Genomic DNA, 16,978 nt, shown 5'->3' on the forward strand with positions numbered 1-16,978 from the left:
GCGTGGTGTGTGGCGCGCCATGCGTGGCGTGAGAGATAGCACTGTGATGCCATGTTATAGCTGGGCACATCAGTATGTCTGGTGACAGTAAATTGAGCTTCACAAATGAGAGGATATGTACTGTCAGTGGCGTAACTATAACTTTTGCTCCCCCCGTCAAAGAAGTTTCTGGCTCCCCACATAACATTTTGGTCAAACTAATACAGGGCCGTTACTAGGCAATTTGGCTCCCAGTGCAAACAGTTAAAAATGCGCCCCCAGCCCCATACACAATTAACATTATTTGTAAGTTTTCCTTCTTATAGTAATGCCCCTTCATATTATGCTGCACACCGTAATGCCCCTTACACCTTATTCCACACACCGTACTGCCCATTACAAATTATGCCACACACCACAATGCCCATTACACAATATGTCACACACCATAATGCCTATTACACAATATGCCACACACCATAATGCCAATTACACATTATGACATACACCACAATGCCCATTACACAATATGCCACACTGTAATGCCTATTACACAATATGCCAGACTCTGTAATGCCCATTACACATTATGCCACACACCATAATGCCCATTGCACATTATGCCACACACCATAATTCCCATTGCATAATATGCCACATACCGTAATGCCCATTACAAATGATTCCACACACTATAATGCCCATTGCACATAATGCCACACACTCTAATGCCCATTACACAATATGCCACACACCATAATGCCCATTGCACATTATGCCACATACCATAATGCTCATTACACAATATGCCACGCACCATAATGCCCATTACACATTATACCACATACATTTTTGCCCCTGACACCATTTTATGCCCCACAGTAATGTTTTTGATTACTTATAAATTACCTGTTCCTTGTCAGGGGTTTCATGTTCATTGCCAGGGGTTTCATGCTCGTTGTCAGGGGTCTCATGCTCTTTGTCAGGAGTCTCATAATCTGGATTTCATGCTTGTTGTCAGGGGTTTCATGCTCATTGCCAGGGGTTTCATGTTCATTGCCAGGGGTTCCATGCTCATTGCCAGGGATCTCATGCTCATTGTCAGGGGTTTCACGGAAGATGCAACGTTCTGCACCTTCTCCCGGCAGCGCCAGTGTTCCCGGCACTTCCGGGTAACGCTATGCGCTGCCCTGACAGATGCTAGAGGTCCAGTAGGAGGGAAATGTGATCTTCTAAGACATTACTCACATCCCTCTATGACCTGGTCAGGAATACATAGGGAATACTGGGGTTCGGGATCCTGGCGGTCAGAATCCTGACACTTTTTTGGTCATTATCCTGAACCCTCCACTTGTCCCTATCCTAACCCTCCCTCCTCTATGCCTGAACCTAACCTCAACCCTAGTGCCTAAACCTAACCTCCCCCTCTCTGCATCCTAAACCTAACCCTCCCCCATTTGTGCCTAACCCTAACCCTCCCCCGAGTGCCTAAATCTAACCATCCCTTCCCTGCACCCTAAACCTAACCCTCCCCCCTTAGTGCCTAACCCTAACCCTCCCTAGTGCCTAACCCTAACCCCAGTACTTACCTTCGGGATCTCATCGGACGGGATATTGACTGCATCCCCCTGGTCATGTCCCCTCCCCCTAGGTAAACAGATGATATTATGCCATTTTATACTCCTCCTGAACAATGTTCTGCAGGGTATAGTCAGAACAATATAATCTTTTTCTATACTAACAATACCAGGCAAAAAGTCAGTAAGGAAACCTCACCCCCACTATGGTGACATGGCACAGCTCCTGGTGGCCGCTGTCTAGTTTCAGCAGTAAAAAAGTCCCAGAGAGCAAACTGCGGGCTCCTCACTTCTAAATCAATGCTGCTGTCACTTCCATCATCATTGACAGAGCCTGACTTCCCTGTGATGTGATGTCTGAGTACAGCCGCTGGGCCTACCCACTTTGATACAGAGGCTGCAGCCCGGCATTAGACATGGGATGGACAGAGCTGAATAGAGCAAATACAGCTAAATGTAATTAACAATAATAAAGATTTAGAATGGATCATCTGGGTAGCAGATGGGCCCCTAGGGATTGGCAAGCATAAGCCAGGTGATGCCCCCCACTCGACCAGCACCCCTGGTCAGAGCCATTCTGTCAAACCCCTAGTTATAAGCCCTGTGTGCAGAAAAAGAGATTGATTGATATATATATATATATATATCAGAGAGAGAGAGAGAAATCTCTATATATAAAACCTCTGCTCTAATAGAAATCAACCGCATGATGTGAAATGGCAGATAAAGCACAGCAACCATTAATTGTGTAAAGATTGTTCAGGACTCGATCAATAAAACAGTATATTTAATCGTACACATAATTAATAGAAAGTAAAAATTACACATATATCACATAATACATATAGTAAAATACATGTTGAGATAACCTAAAGATTAATTGTAGTTGCTTAAATTACTATAATGCACAGCACCTCATACAATAATTTTATTAAAGATATCTCAATATGTTAAATGCCACTATCCCTTAATTGAAATGTCCGAATACCGTCCGTATTCTAGCATATAATAGAAATGTCAATGAGGATTTATCCTGCTATTCAAACAGGTGATTGATGTCCAGTAATTATACTCAGTTTGTGAACTGGCCAGTTCTAAAAAGCAGCTAGATTTATGCTCACACCACTGGTGTGCTCAATATCCACAGGGCTTCCTGTTTGAGCTCCGGCTGAAACAAGCCTTGAATTGAGTGTCAGCAACAGCCTGCCTTCCACTAAGGAGATGTCCTGCAATGTAGCAGCGGCTGCGCTGTGAAGATACACTGTAGCGATAGCGTTGATCACATGATCGGCACGCCAGCATCCTGGGCGGACGAGTCAATAGCTGATGGATGTCCTGGGCTACAACAATGTGGCTGGGGATCCCTCTGATGCGTTTCGCCTCTATGTACAGCGAGGGCTTTCTCAAAGAGTCTGTGTGCAGAATAAATACTCAATACAGAAATTATGAGTGTCCCATAGCACTGAGGTACACAAAAGGAAGTGTGCAGAACATACGGGAAGGGAAAACTATGAAGAACATATGTAGCAATGAAAGGAGACTGGAGTCATATGTGACAAATGAAAACTGGTGATGGCATATGTCACAGTGAATAGGAAGTTGCTATCAAATGTGATAGTTTGGGGTACATAAATGACAAGAGTAGAGGGGCATAAATAAAAAGGAATTGGGGGCAATAAGCAACAAGGAGAGCCTGGCATATGTGAGGATTGTATGTCATATTTTAGAAAGGGTGAGGGTATTTGTGACTAGAGTAGAGTGGAGATATTTAAAAATGTTGGCAAATGGAATGAAGGTTAAGGCCATAAAATGTGACTGCTCGGGCAATGTGACTTATTACCCTTATTACCACTTTGTGAGATTATCACCTTTATGTAGCCACTTTTACCTTAAAGTTAGACAAGTTCAAAGGTACTCTGATGATCCCTGGTCTTCAACTCCAAGTAATAAAGGCTTATCACCACAAGGTATTGCTATGGGGTAATGCTGGAAGAAGCCTATGGCGAAGCAAGTAGAAGTCATATACAAATGGGGACAGAACTGGAAACAGACAGCTATGTAGATAATACAATCCTGGGTCAGGACTAGTGGCAATAAAGAATAAAGAGCTTGTAGCAGACAGCTCTAATGATTAGACAATGTACTGTATTGTAGACAACACTGCATCAGGACTGGCAGCTGGCAGACTATAACGAGTAAATAAATTTTGGGTCAGGGCTGGCGGCAGACAGACAATAATGATTAGAAAATAATGGGTCGGGACTGGCAGCAGATAATTTTGTAACCCAGAGATAGGCCAAGCTCAGTAGTTTGGGACAACAGCAGAATCTGAAAGACAAACTGAGTCAGCAATGTATAGCAGGACACAGGAATGCAGGTTCAGCTCCTAGCAACAGAGAAACTATAACTGACACTGCTGGAGGGAAAGTAAAATTAAGACTGATGAATGGATTGTGGTCCTCACAACAATCAGCTAAGAGGAAGCTGTCACCGATTCTCACAGTGACAAGTGGAACTGCTTGACAAGGAGAAAGAGGAGAGAGGGATTTTAGTGGGATTTCTCTTTGAGAAGTCCAGGTAACACGCTGTTTGGTGCACAGGCATCAGGCCAAAAGGGGTTAAGCAGATGCAGGTGCACGTACAGATCTGTCCTTTTGTATCGTTACTGTTGATGCGGTAAACCATGCCACATATGCCGCGAGTCGCACGCCCGTGACCGGGTACGTGCACTGTGTTTGCACCCACAATCCAAAGGATTGCATGGTGTGAACGCTAACACAGCCTGGCAAGTTGCATGGTGCGATGCATGCGCACGTTTGCTGTCAAAGCGGCAAACATGGAAGAAGACATTTCTGTAACAGCAGAGTTCGGTACACAGATATCAGTTCAGAAGGGGTTAAGCAATTGCACGTCTAGATGACAGTCAGAATAGGATAGGAAGTATTAAGGATTAAGGCAGTAGGTGGGATTTACAGGTTACTCAATTCTTAGTTAAGAAATGCTAGTCAAGATTTGTCGTATATTGGTTGGAAAGTCTCCAAATGTTAGCATGGGATGTTAGGTTAGTGTTTTTCGGCCTCTATATAAAGCAAAGATAATGTGACTGGGTGACCCACAACTGTCAGTAATATGACATTTGTGGGTCACCCAGTAATAGTTTTTGAGGTCTGGAAAGCCTCTACCATCTCTCTTACTGGGTTTCTTAAGGAGCACTAATCTGATTCTTGTCAGCTAATATTTTCCTGATAAATTTTAAGAGTTCCAACACCCAAACTCTAATCAGGAGGGTTTGGAAATAATGTAGAAGTTTTTGAAGTATATTCAGTTTGAGGACAATTATACTGCAGTCACAAGACAATTAGAGATCACCAAGTGAACCAATCCAATTTAATCCTGGAAATAAAGCCTGAGAAATTCTCTTGGTACTGGAACTTATAATATGTAATTAGTAGAAGATATTTCGTCTATCAAGGGGAAATAGGATTAGTAGCGTAACTTCCAGTGTGATGTATTCTGACCGACTGCTGCAGGAACCCATCATTTAGAAGAGATTTGTATGAGAGCTTTTAGGGTGCTAAAGAGACACCAGGATGTCATACACGAAGAGCCCCAATTTGCTCTATACTTCCCACCTTGGAGCTCTGATAATTATGGATAGGGGTCCATTTTTATGGGCAATGATTAAAGGGGAAAGAGGTAGGTCATCCTTGCCTAATGCCTTTCTTAATAGTAATGAATTCCAAATGATAATGACTCTTGCTGAAAGCTGAGTATAAAAAGCTTTGACACATGTGAGAATTTTTCAGACAGGCCAAAACAATTTAAAGTTAAATTACCAGGCTAGCCTGCCAAAATCCTTCTCAGCATCTACAAATAGCATAGTGGTCAGTTTTTTTCTGGTGTATGAACCAGGTCAATGATCCCTTGCCTTTCTGGGATAAACTCCACTTGATCATAGTGGATCAAGGACGGAAAGATGGAGTTCAATCTGTTAGCAAGAATTTTGCAATACAATTTTAAGTAAATATTTAATAATAAGATGAGCCTATAGCTGGAACAGTTGTGAATATATTTCCCTTTCTTATGGATAACTGTGATGCTGGCTTCAAAAGCCTCCCTGGACCAATGAGTGTCTGTAATTCTTTTTTAATAGGCAGTTGAAAAGCCATATGAGCCCATTGCTTTGCATTACTTTTGGGTCTGTATAACCAGACTCGATTTGTTAGTTGTTTTGTTGGTACTGAGCTGCATGGCAGGTTGAGGGAATACTAGGAGGAGCTATGCAACGGCCAGGAAACTATTTTCTCTCCTACCTGCGGGTACCTTGCAGAATGGTTGCAAAAAGTTGTATTAGTTTTGGATAAAATCTTTGGAACTTTGAATCTACAAGGGGTCAGACATCTTATAGCCTTTTAGAGATGCACTGCACCTGCTCTTTTCTTATCAAACTGGAAAAAAAAATACTAACTCTAACCACTACTCTCAGAGCTAAAATATCATCCTCCAATCTGTTGGCTATCGGTTTTGATTGAGTGTTAGGTTCTGGGTGGTTACCGTGTTGGACTTCAAGCTTGTGCATGGACTCTGTAAGTTGGATAATTTCTCCTTGTTTTTATAGCTTTAGATGCCAGAGCAAATAAGTGGTCTCTTAGGACCACCTTGTGGGCATCCCATAGAGTTATCGGGTAGATATTAATAATATTTAAAGTAAAGGTGTCAGGATAATTTAGTAAGGAGTTGTTAATTATCTGCTATGGGGGATTTAAGCACTAATCTGAAAAGATCTACAGATATGGGGGAATGCTTGATGCAAAATGAAATATTTTGGAGTTCTTGAATGTTAATTATAAGGGTGTGGCTTAGCAGGATCATGTCCATTCTAATAGGTAATGTGTACTGGGGAATGTAAGGAATAATCACTGCACAGTGGATTAAACACTCTCCATGAGTCATAGAGGTTGTGGACCTTTAGAAACTGCTGGAGGACTTTAGAGGTTAGGAGGTCTCTTCAATCAGACAAGGTGCCCAGAAAAGTGGAATTACCAAGACTACTGTAGGTGTGAGTCACTTACTACTTACAATTCACCATACCTAAGGTGGGATAACATAGGGGCAAGTTTCTTGAAGAATATATGTTGTTTATTATTTGGAGCATATACAGTATAGTAATCAGAATGCATAAATGATTGTTCAAAATCAGATATCTACCTTCTTTGTCTGTGTGCATCTCAATGGGGTCAAAGCTGAGGTGGTGATTTATCAAGATTGCTGCTGTTTTTCTTCTGCTTGACATCACATGCAGGATAAATTAATGGGGATTATTTTTAGACCAAAGTTTATGATGGAGTTGATTAAAGTGTTTTCCTGGCGGAAGACTAGGTCCCCATTCATGGATAGTAGAGACTTATGGAAATGTGTGCATTTGTGTAGATAGTTATCCCCTTATCTTTATATGAGATGATGTGTAGTGTCATAATTAGATAGAAAAGAAGATATCAGTCAGAAGTTTTGGATATATGAGGTAATTAGGATGATTTGTGAAGAGAGAAAAGGGGTTGGGTTAAAGAACAAAATAAAGTAAATGGTTGCAACCAGAAGGGGAGGGTGTTGGTGATGGATGATCTTTGCAGGGCACCACTTGTCTTCTATGCTGTAAGTGGAAATGGAATGACGTTTTTAAGCTTGTGACATTTAACAATAAAGTTCTGCGTTTGCCTCAGGTTTGCTATGAACTACCACAGATATTTTATTTATGAAATTTGATAAAATCAAAGAACTGAATTACAGGCAATGTAATATATTATCACCACAATTGTATATCATTACAGTAAGTAGTTACAATAAACCAGATCTAGAACTTAAAAGGGTACAGAAATCCAACAGGAACTGAGTTAAAGTAAATAAATAAAGCACATATCTCAACAGAATTATACATCATACATTATAAATAAAAAGACTGAATATTGATTGTTTAGACAAACTTAAAGCTCTGTCCCTTTCAAAAGTAAAATTGCTTGTGGGAAAGAAATTATTTGAAGCTCCATTAATTATTATCTCATTATAAAATGTAGAGCAGCATCTTCAAACCATACTCTCGGACGATGAAGCTGTCAATTATAGTAAATAATTAAGGGGCCAGGTGCATGTTTAATTTAACAAGATAAACATCTATCCAGATGTTATATGCCCATTGATTTATAATAGGCTATGCTCAAGGGTTTTTAACAATACACAGTAGAGACATATACACTTTGCCACTTTTTGCATACTAATATTTGAGTCAGTTCTCTTTTATAATCTCAAAGTATCCTTACATTTTTTAGTGTGCCCTCACATATAAAATATACAGTTGGAGGATATACTGCATTCTAGTAAGTTTAATGGCCAAGCCAGTATGTATCATTGAAACTTCCATGTATATACCCAAATAAAAATGCATTCTATTGATTTACAACACAGTAATACATTTTTACAGTGACAGATTTAGATTGCAACACATAATATAAGTAAAAGCTTTATTCCCAACTGTTTCATTTTCCAGAGGACAGTGCAAACTGTCTCCTGCAAAAGGGGTATTTGCTACTACTAATACTGTAGGGGCATGTGTGTATAATATATATATATATATATATATATATATTAGCTGATGTACCCACTTTCACCAGGGTAAACCTTCGATATTTAAAGTTTCCATTTCCATCTCACCACTACAGTAACACATTAATACTTCCCCTATATAGTAATGCATCACTGCTATAGTAAGTCATTGCCCTCCCTCACCTGTGTACTAACACATTCCACTCCGTCACCTCTGTAGTAACACATTCCACTCCATCACCTCTGTAGTAACACATTTTCCTCCCTCGCCTGTGTTGTAACACATTAGACATTCCCCTTCCTCACTTGTGTAGAAAAATAATCCCTCCCTCACACCTGTAATAATACATTACCCCCACTCACACTTGTTGTAACTAGTAACATATTCCACTCCCTCACCCCTGTAGTAACATATTACCTCCGCTCACACAAGTAGTAACACATTCTCCTCCCTCACCTCTGCAGTAACACATTACCCACACTCACACCAGTAGTAACACATTCCCCTCCCTCACCTCTGTACTAACACATTACCCTACTAACCCCTGTAGTAACACATCCCCCTCCCTTGCCCTGTAGTAACACATTTGACATTTCCCTCCCTCACCTGTGCAATAACATATTCCCCTCTCACCTGTGTAGTAACACATTCCCCTCCCTCACCTGTGTAGTAACACAATCCCTTTTCTCACCTCTGTAGTAACACATTACCACCACTCACACCAGTAGTAACACATTTCCATCCCTCAATTGTGTATTAACATGATTCCCTCCCTCACCTCTGTAGTAACAAATTCCCTTCCCTCACTATTCTAATAGGGGAGCCAAACCAAATGCCAGTGGTATTTGGCAGCCCTTGGGATGACAGCTGGTGTTTGAATTTTGAACTGTGCTGCAGCCATGATGAGACAGTCAGTCAGGACATTGCACAGGGGGAGGAAACATTTTAGCCCTTTTCACCTCCTTAGGAGTTGAATTTAAAAAAAGTGGTCACCTATGTCATGGAAGGACTATACTCCCCAATTTTCATGTTTCTGGGTCCAGGGGTTTGGGCTAGGTGTTGATGAGTCAGTGAGTCAGCAAGTCCATCAGATAGTCAGTCAGGACATTTGATTTTATATATATATATAATATATATATATATATATATATAAACACACACACGCACACGCACACGCACAAATACTTGACAATTGCTGCAAATATAAGTCCTTGTTTTCAAAAATCCAAAAGCCAGTCAGTGCCATACTTGTAGGTGGCAGTCTCCTCTTGTTACTGTTTTGGGCAAGCACCAAACCAAGCTCAAAAATCGTTAAAGGAAGGACAAGTAGGCACACATAGGGCCTCATTCAGAGCCGATCGCAAGCGGTTCGATGTTTATGGTTTGCGCGAGCACCGGCGAGCGTCTGAGCTTCAGTCGCTGTGGGGCTTGCTACAAGACGGGGCAGCTGTCGATGGTGATTGACAGCTCACCCCGTTTTGTAGGCGGGTAGGGGGGTTGGTTGGGCAAACGCAGATGTTCCCAAAGGAACACCTGGCATTTGAGGGCGGACCTATTGAGCGGGCTGGAGCAAAAAAAACAACACACCCTGATTCAGAGCAAGTGCTCACCAGCAGCGAGCGGCTCTGAATCAGGCCCATAGTGTAGTATTGTCAGATTAAGCAAGGAGCAAAAACCCTCTTAAAGGATTATACTGAAATATATTCACGCATACTCATCACCAAGATGGTTTCCACTGGAGACGAAGGCAACTGGAACACTTCCAACTATTTCTCTAAGAAAAACTACCATAGTGTAAAGCGGACAAATTTATAAAAAAATGTCCACAAATAGACATCCAAAATGGCCATTTACAGAAGTTAATTGCAACATGTGACTGCCTCCAGAAGATTGTATCACAACATTATCAGGCTAAACCACAATCCAATATGATGTGAAGATGCTTCACCGCATACACTTCATCAGTGTTATGCTCACATCCAAATGTGCAAATCTTGCCCCTGTAAATAAAATGAGCAGATGCATCAGGAATATCAGGTGTGGATTCACTGTGAGCACAACAATGTTACAAAACAAAGTACACAACTAATACACACTGAAGTAAATGGGAGTAAAGTATAGATGACGAAAGTTGTTTGCAGACAGTGAAATGCAAATCTAACAAGATGCAAATATAGCATTTTTACTTTTTTAAACTCTACACTAATAAATACATTTAATGTATAATGATGTCACATATCAAGCGCCCGGGAGCACTGGGAGCAGGTAGATGGGTGCCAGATACATTCTAATGATGCTTACACTTCTATGTATCGGGGTGCCTTTCAAGGCACTTCACAAGTTGGAAAAGGGTAGCGAGCTGCTTCTACAGAGTGCGGTCTGGGCAACAACTGTGTTGGCTTTGCACCCTTGGTGCCAGCACCAACTATTAAGGTCCTGAGTAGGAGGAGGGGCCAATGCAGATTAAATCAGTGGAGGAAGGGCACAGATAAAATCATAGGAGCCTATGGGAGGATGAGCTGGTGGTGGAGGTTCCAACTGAGGAAGGCCAACTAGAAGGTTCATAGTAGACTCCTGTGCATGTTACTGGTGGTAAATAAATGTTTACTTTTCATGCCTGTTTTCTGTTATTCTTGTCTTTTAAATTACTTGAGGGATAATATAATTTGTAGTCCTCAAATGAGTTCATATTGGCAAGGCTCAGTCACATAGAGGGTGTGAATTCATGTAGTGTAAAAGGTGTTTATCACTGTTTCATTTTTTTCTTCCTTTCTGACACAAAATCACCTCCAAAAAGAATTTGGTTATTGATCTAAGCCCCTATCTCTTAGAGGTTTTCCCTATCCAGACGAACCTCTTTTCACCATCCTACCCAACACCACCTCGAGCAAGTCTTTAGCATTCATCAAAGTCAGGGGAACACTTACATTCATTACCCCACCTTGTTCAGGTACCACTTCAACCACTTGGCCATGGCAACCAAATTACAGACTTACTGGCAGGCTGAGAATTGATGGGACTACTACAGTCTTTGGATGGGTGCCTGCACAGTATAGGCAAATGTGCTGAAAGAGGCACTGGAAACACTTCTATTACAACATACTCGGGCCAGTATTAAATGAGTAGCACTTAGACTAGGATTTCTCCAAGGGAGAAGAACACCCTGCATCTGGGACTGGACCTTGAATATATTTCCTATCTGCCCTTCAGCAACCCCCTTTTGCAGCTGTGTGATTTCCAGACACACCTCCACACTCTTACAACCAAAATCTGTAATAAAGCAATCATCCTGTTTCATCCTGAATTGCTAATCATAGACCTCCCACATATTATCCAAGGATTTACCACAAATAAGATGAAGATATTTAATAAAACTGAGGGTCTACTCAGGGAGGGTTTCATGATAGCATGCTGAAAAGACGTAATGACTGTCAGTTATTGCAGGATTTAAATAGATCCTCTCTTCCTTCCCCCTTGGCTTTAGCATTGGACAGGGACTTCTCTGAGCCATATACATTTCAATATACAGATGTGTCCATCTAGCCTCAATGCGCCACACAGCGTGACTTGCCTGGCGTGAGTGAGCCCCCTGGTCTTAACTAGGGATGAGCGGTTCAGATTCTGTGGAATCCGAACCACTCTGAACAGCGGGGCTCAGGTGTTCCCTCCGGACACGGATCCCACTGCGAGGCCAAATGTCATCCTTCTGACGTCGGATTCTCGCAAGAGTTCGCCGCTACATAAGGCGCCGAGACCGGGACTCGGCGCCATTTCACTTCCATGCCCCGCACACTGCGCAGTGCTCTGCTGATTAAGTGGCTGTGTCCAGAGACTCACAAGTGGCTGTGCTGGTAAAGTGACTGTGTAAGGGGACACACTGCACGCTGATGTATGCAGCGCTATACTCTGCTGATTAAGGGGCTGTGTCCAGAGACTCACAAGTGGCTGTGCTGGTAAAGTGACTGTGTAAGGGGACACACTGCACACTGATGTATCCTGCTCTATACTCTGCTGATTAAGTGGCTGTGTCCAGAGACTCACAAGTGGCTGTGCTGGTAAAGTGACTGTGTAAGGGGACACACTGCACGCTGATGTATGCTGTGCTATACTCTACTGATTAAAGTGACTGTGTCCAGACATACAAGTGGCTGTGCTGGTAAAGTGACTGTGTAAGGGGACACACTGCACGCTGATGTATGCTGTGCTATACTCTACTGATTAAAGTGACTGTGTCCAGACATACAAGTGGCTGTGTGCAAAAAAAAAAAAAGTTTGAAAAAGTAAAAAAAACTTTCAAGAAAGTTAAAAGTTTAAAAAGTTAAAAAAATTTATTGATGCTGTACTCCACTGTGTATACAGGCACCACGACTTCTTGGGCCTTAGCCCTCTGTGCATACAAGCACTGTGACTCCTTGGGCCTTAGCCCTCTGTTTGTCCATAACACAGTACTGTTATGGTCACAAAGTACTGGGACTCAATAGTGAGTGGCAGTGAGTGCCAAAGTTTCATAGATGTGCTTTAAACTGCGTGTCTGTGCCGCTGCTCTGTCGCTTAGTAACCAGCCAGCTCACTGCAGCCTTTTGCCAATAATGCTGAAAACAATATTGTGAGCTGTGAGGTGGTCTATTTTGACTGCAAATGACTGGAAATTAATGTTATTGAGGTTAATAATACTCTAGGAATAAAAAAAGCCCAAATTATGTGATTTTAGCTTTTTTTTGGCAATTTTTGTAAAAAAAAATCCAAATCCAAATCCAAAACCAGTCACTGCAGGATTGGCAAATCCAAATCCGGACGACGAATCAGAACCAAATCCAAATCCAGGAAAAATGGTCCGGCGCACATCCTTACTCTGAACGCACCAGCAGACTGTGCGGATTAATTTTATATAGACACTTGTATATCTGTGTGCACCTGTGTCTATACAGTATATGAAGCACAACTGAACTTGGAATAAAAAAAAGCTGTGGCCACTACATTGTAGAACTTCGTATACAGATTCAGGGACAGGGGTCTATTTATCAAGCAGTGAAAAGCGTGGAGAAGTAAACCAGTGGAGAAATTGCCCATTGCAACCAATTACCTCCTACCTATTATTTTATAGACTGTACTTGATAAATGCTACTTGAAAGCTGATTGGTTGCTATGGGTAACTTCTCCACTGGTTCACTTCTCCACTCTTTTCACTGCTTGATAAATAGACCCCATAGTCTCACACAGGTTTACAAGTGTTGCATATCAAATTAATCAGCACAGTCTGCTGGTGCATCCCATTGTGACTTAAATGCATTTGCAGCAAAAAAGATGCAAAAAAAGATGTCTGGCGCTAGCAGAGTCTCACAGGACGTGGCATGTCAAGAGGGGCTTTTTGGTGCAACTGCAGCAAAGATGTGTAAGGACACATCTGTAGCAGCCTTACCTAATCCTATCTATGATGCATATCCCCCAGACCCTGCAGAATGGCCTTATTTTGACACTTCACCACTTCAGCCCTATGAGATGTCTTGCTTCTTTTGGACTGTTTAGTAGAATTGTCACTTCCCTATCGCTATTAGCCAATCACAACTAGAACAAACACTCTCACCAGACTCTAGTTACTGGTCCTCAGAAGTTGAAATGCAATCCTGTGAAACCTCCTCAATCCACAACATATCCTCCAGAGACCGACAGTAAGAGACACATAGGTAGATGTATGTAGCAGTGTAAAGAGGAGAGAAGTGTGCCAGTGAAGAAGTCGCCCATCCCTCGAACAATGAATTGTCAATATAAGGAATAGTGGGAAGATATGAAAAACATTTTGGGAACCAATCACCAGACGATCATGAACTTATTTATTGAAAATCTATTAAAATTTTGTAAGACATGATTTAACATCTCAGTTTTTATTCAAATTCACTTGTGATTTTTATTGCAAAATTGGAACAATTCACACATTAATAAACAACGCATCCTTATTCAGAAAAGTGACTTTCTAACAATTACATGATGTAGGAAAATTATACTACACCCACTGGTTGATATATATGTGTACCTCATATCAATTACATTGATCTTCTACATTCAGTACATTGGCATAGAAATTTTTATATCAAAACTGGAAAAATGGGGAAGAGGTCATAAAAAAAAAGATTCTATTAAGTGTCCTTCACCACTTTTTACAACCAAATCTCATTCCTCTTCTGTTTGTGGAAAATGCTTTTCAATCTTGTGGTGCATGGGTACTCCTGTGGTTATCCACCAGTTTGGAGATGCTGTGTGTCTGTTATCATCAGCAATATGCTCAGTGTTGGCAATATACTTTTAAGATCATTTAATAAATCATTCATTTAATATATATTTTTTTTATTCTATAAAGAAAAGCTAAACTAGTTTAATACAATACACTAAGGGGCTCATGTAATGCATTTTGCATCCTTTTAAAGCCATAATTTGCTATTTTTTCAACTGATGTGCACCAAATATGAACATGCCATGCCAACAATCACATTTCATGCTTACTACTCCTTGTGCCATGGTACTTGGAGAGAGGGTTGGATGAAGAGTGTAAGTGTATGGTTGATCACTTGATGACCCATGGTGCAATCAAGGCCAGGTGCCCAGAGGAAATATCATAAAACGCCCGCCATCTCCTGATGATACAAGAAAGCCTTTTAGATGTTAATTAAAACTATAATTTGAGAATATCAACTTGGCAACTTGTTATGTGGAATTGTAATGCAATGTTAGATTACAAATGTGTCTTTGTATATTTAATGTGCAATGAAAAACTACCAGAGAAAAGAAGAAAAAAAATACAGAGTATGCTGAACCCATGGCACTAGGTTACCTGTGTGACACTATTTCTCCTTTCATTATGGCTTTCTATTGTTTTGGATACATGAAAACATTCTATGTAGGTTCCATATGGATCAGCATCAATGTAATTTCTCAATTGTGTTTTAGCTACTACAGTTATCTACGGGATGACATTTACCATGCCACAAAATTTGCTTTCCACGGTACCTTCTGGCTGGTCAAGGCATAGAAAGAGTTTACCGTTACAGTTGTTCTCACACCGGAAACGTCTCCTACAGCAGACACATCCTGGTTGGTGACTGGTTGTTCCTGGCTGTGGCATGTGTGTTCTGCTTTTAATCATTAATTAAAGACATTGTAGACATCATTCACAATACTGCATTTGCCCTTATGACTATATCCATAATCCAACAGATAATAAGCACAGCTGCTTACATATTCTTTGGAGTGACTTGCAGCATATTTACTGTAGTTTCCCTTTACACAACATTTGCCAATCTTGTTAATTGAATTGCAGAGAAAGTAGTGATACACATTGGGAACATAGTGATCTCAGGTGCCAAGTTTCAGGATACCTTGGTATGGGGCAGACGAAGCCTGCAAAAGTCCGGACAGGAATTTAACATCAAGGAAAATCTTAGCTCACGATCCTCAGATCCCCTATTCTACATCTGCAATGGATTAGCAGCACTGGCTGCTATCCAGAGTTCATTGGACAATACAATCCAAACAAATTTGTCTATTCCTTGGGTGCTTATACCTGGTGTTATTATGCAACTACTGTATACGTCTTTAGAATTGATGTCAAAGGAGGTAGAAGATTTGGCTCAATTCTGCCATTTTGTTATGCGGCTATCTGGGCTGTATGGCTATGGCTGCATTTTGCAGGTTCTTTGCTAGGAATCGCTACAAATAATGATGGAGGATTCACATTTGGTGCAATCGCTTTTTTGATAGTCACCATATTTTTAGTTGCTTTTGCCACTTATGCTAATACTGTCCTGCTGCTTCTAACCCTTATAATGGAGGCCGTGATTGTCAGTTTTAGTCTTCGCTGACAAACTGTTTGTTCAACAAAGAGCTAATCCCACTGGGATTTTCAGTGTTCAAGAAAGTGGAGCCAGAGAAGGAAGAAGTCTCCAGCTCATGTCTCCTTCCTCAGTTTCGACGTATAAGCAATTTAATAACAATAGTGAAAATACTGGAGAGTGGAGGTGTGTGTGGAATTCTGATAGACGCAGTCTATGCACTGGCTGCTTCTTGCAAACACCCAGAAGCCATCGAGAGGATTTATACTATAAAGGAACGACCCTCAGAGAAACCCATCTGCATCTGTATTTCTAACTTGGAGCAGCTGCGGATAATAAATCCTCCTTTCAGTCCTCTCTTGTGGAGGTTCATGGACTCAGTCTATCCTGGAGGAATAAGATGCATTGTGAAGAAGGGTGAATAGCTTAAAAGATTAGGTGTGGGGCCTGCCTATGAATATGTTGGAACCCAAGACTCCATTATGATCAGAGTTCCTGATCACTCTGTCACAGTACATCTTACTGACATGACAGGACCTTTAGCAATCACATCTGCCAATCCAAGTGGAGAAAGCAATAGTACTCACCATGACCACATGATATCATATCTGAACCATAAACTGGATGCGATTCTGTGTGACGGTTATTCCAATGAGCTTGTGGGATCAACTGTAATTTGCACCAAAATAGATGAAGGAACCATCAAGTATATTACGGGAGGGTTGTGTGGCCGCTGCCAGGATTATGCAGCTGTTTGAGAGTGCTAAGAACACGGAGCAAAATGTGCCGTACTAACATGGAAATAAATGCAATTGACCACCTACCTATTTACGTAAACTGCAAGTCATGCAGGCGGGACCCAGATTTTTGCCTTGTGTAAATATATTTATATATGTGTGAAATGATTGTGTGCTTAATGTTCAACTGTAAATTGGAAAATGAAGAATTGTTTTAGTGAAACTTTCTTTTGATATTTAGGCTACTGTCAAACCTGTAATAAA

At 41.1% G+C, this 16,978-nt stretch overlaps 1 pseudogene; it reads left to right on the forward strand.

The window, feature by feature from the left end:
• The first annotated feature begins 1,098 nt into the window (after positions 1-1,098).
• Positions 1,099-16,772, forward strand: LOC148535217 (uncharacterized; annotated as a pseudogene).
• Positions 16,773-16,978: the final 206 nt, after the last annotated feature.

This window comes from Taudactylus pleione, unplaced genomic scaffold (genome assembly GCF_031769625.1).
Source record: "Taudactylus pleione unplaced genomic scaffold, aTauple2 ptg000054l, whole genome shotgun sequence".
In the NCBI taxonomy this organism is placed as follows: domain Eukaryota; kingdom Metazoa; phylum Chordata; class Amphibia; order Anura; family Myobatrachidae; genus Taudactylus; species Taudactylus pleione.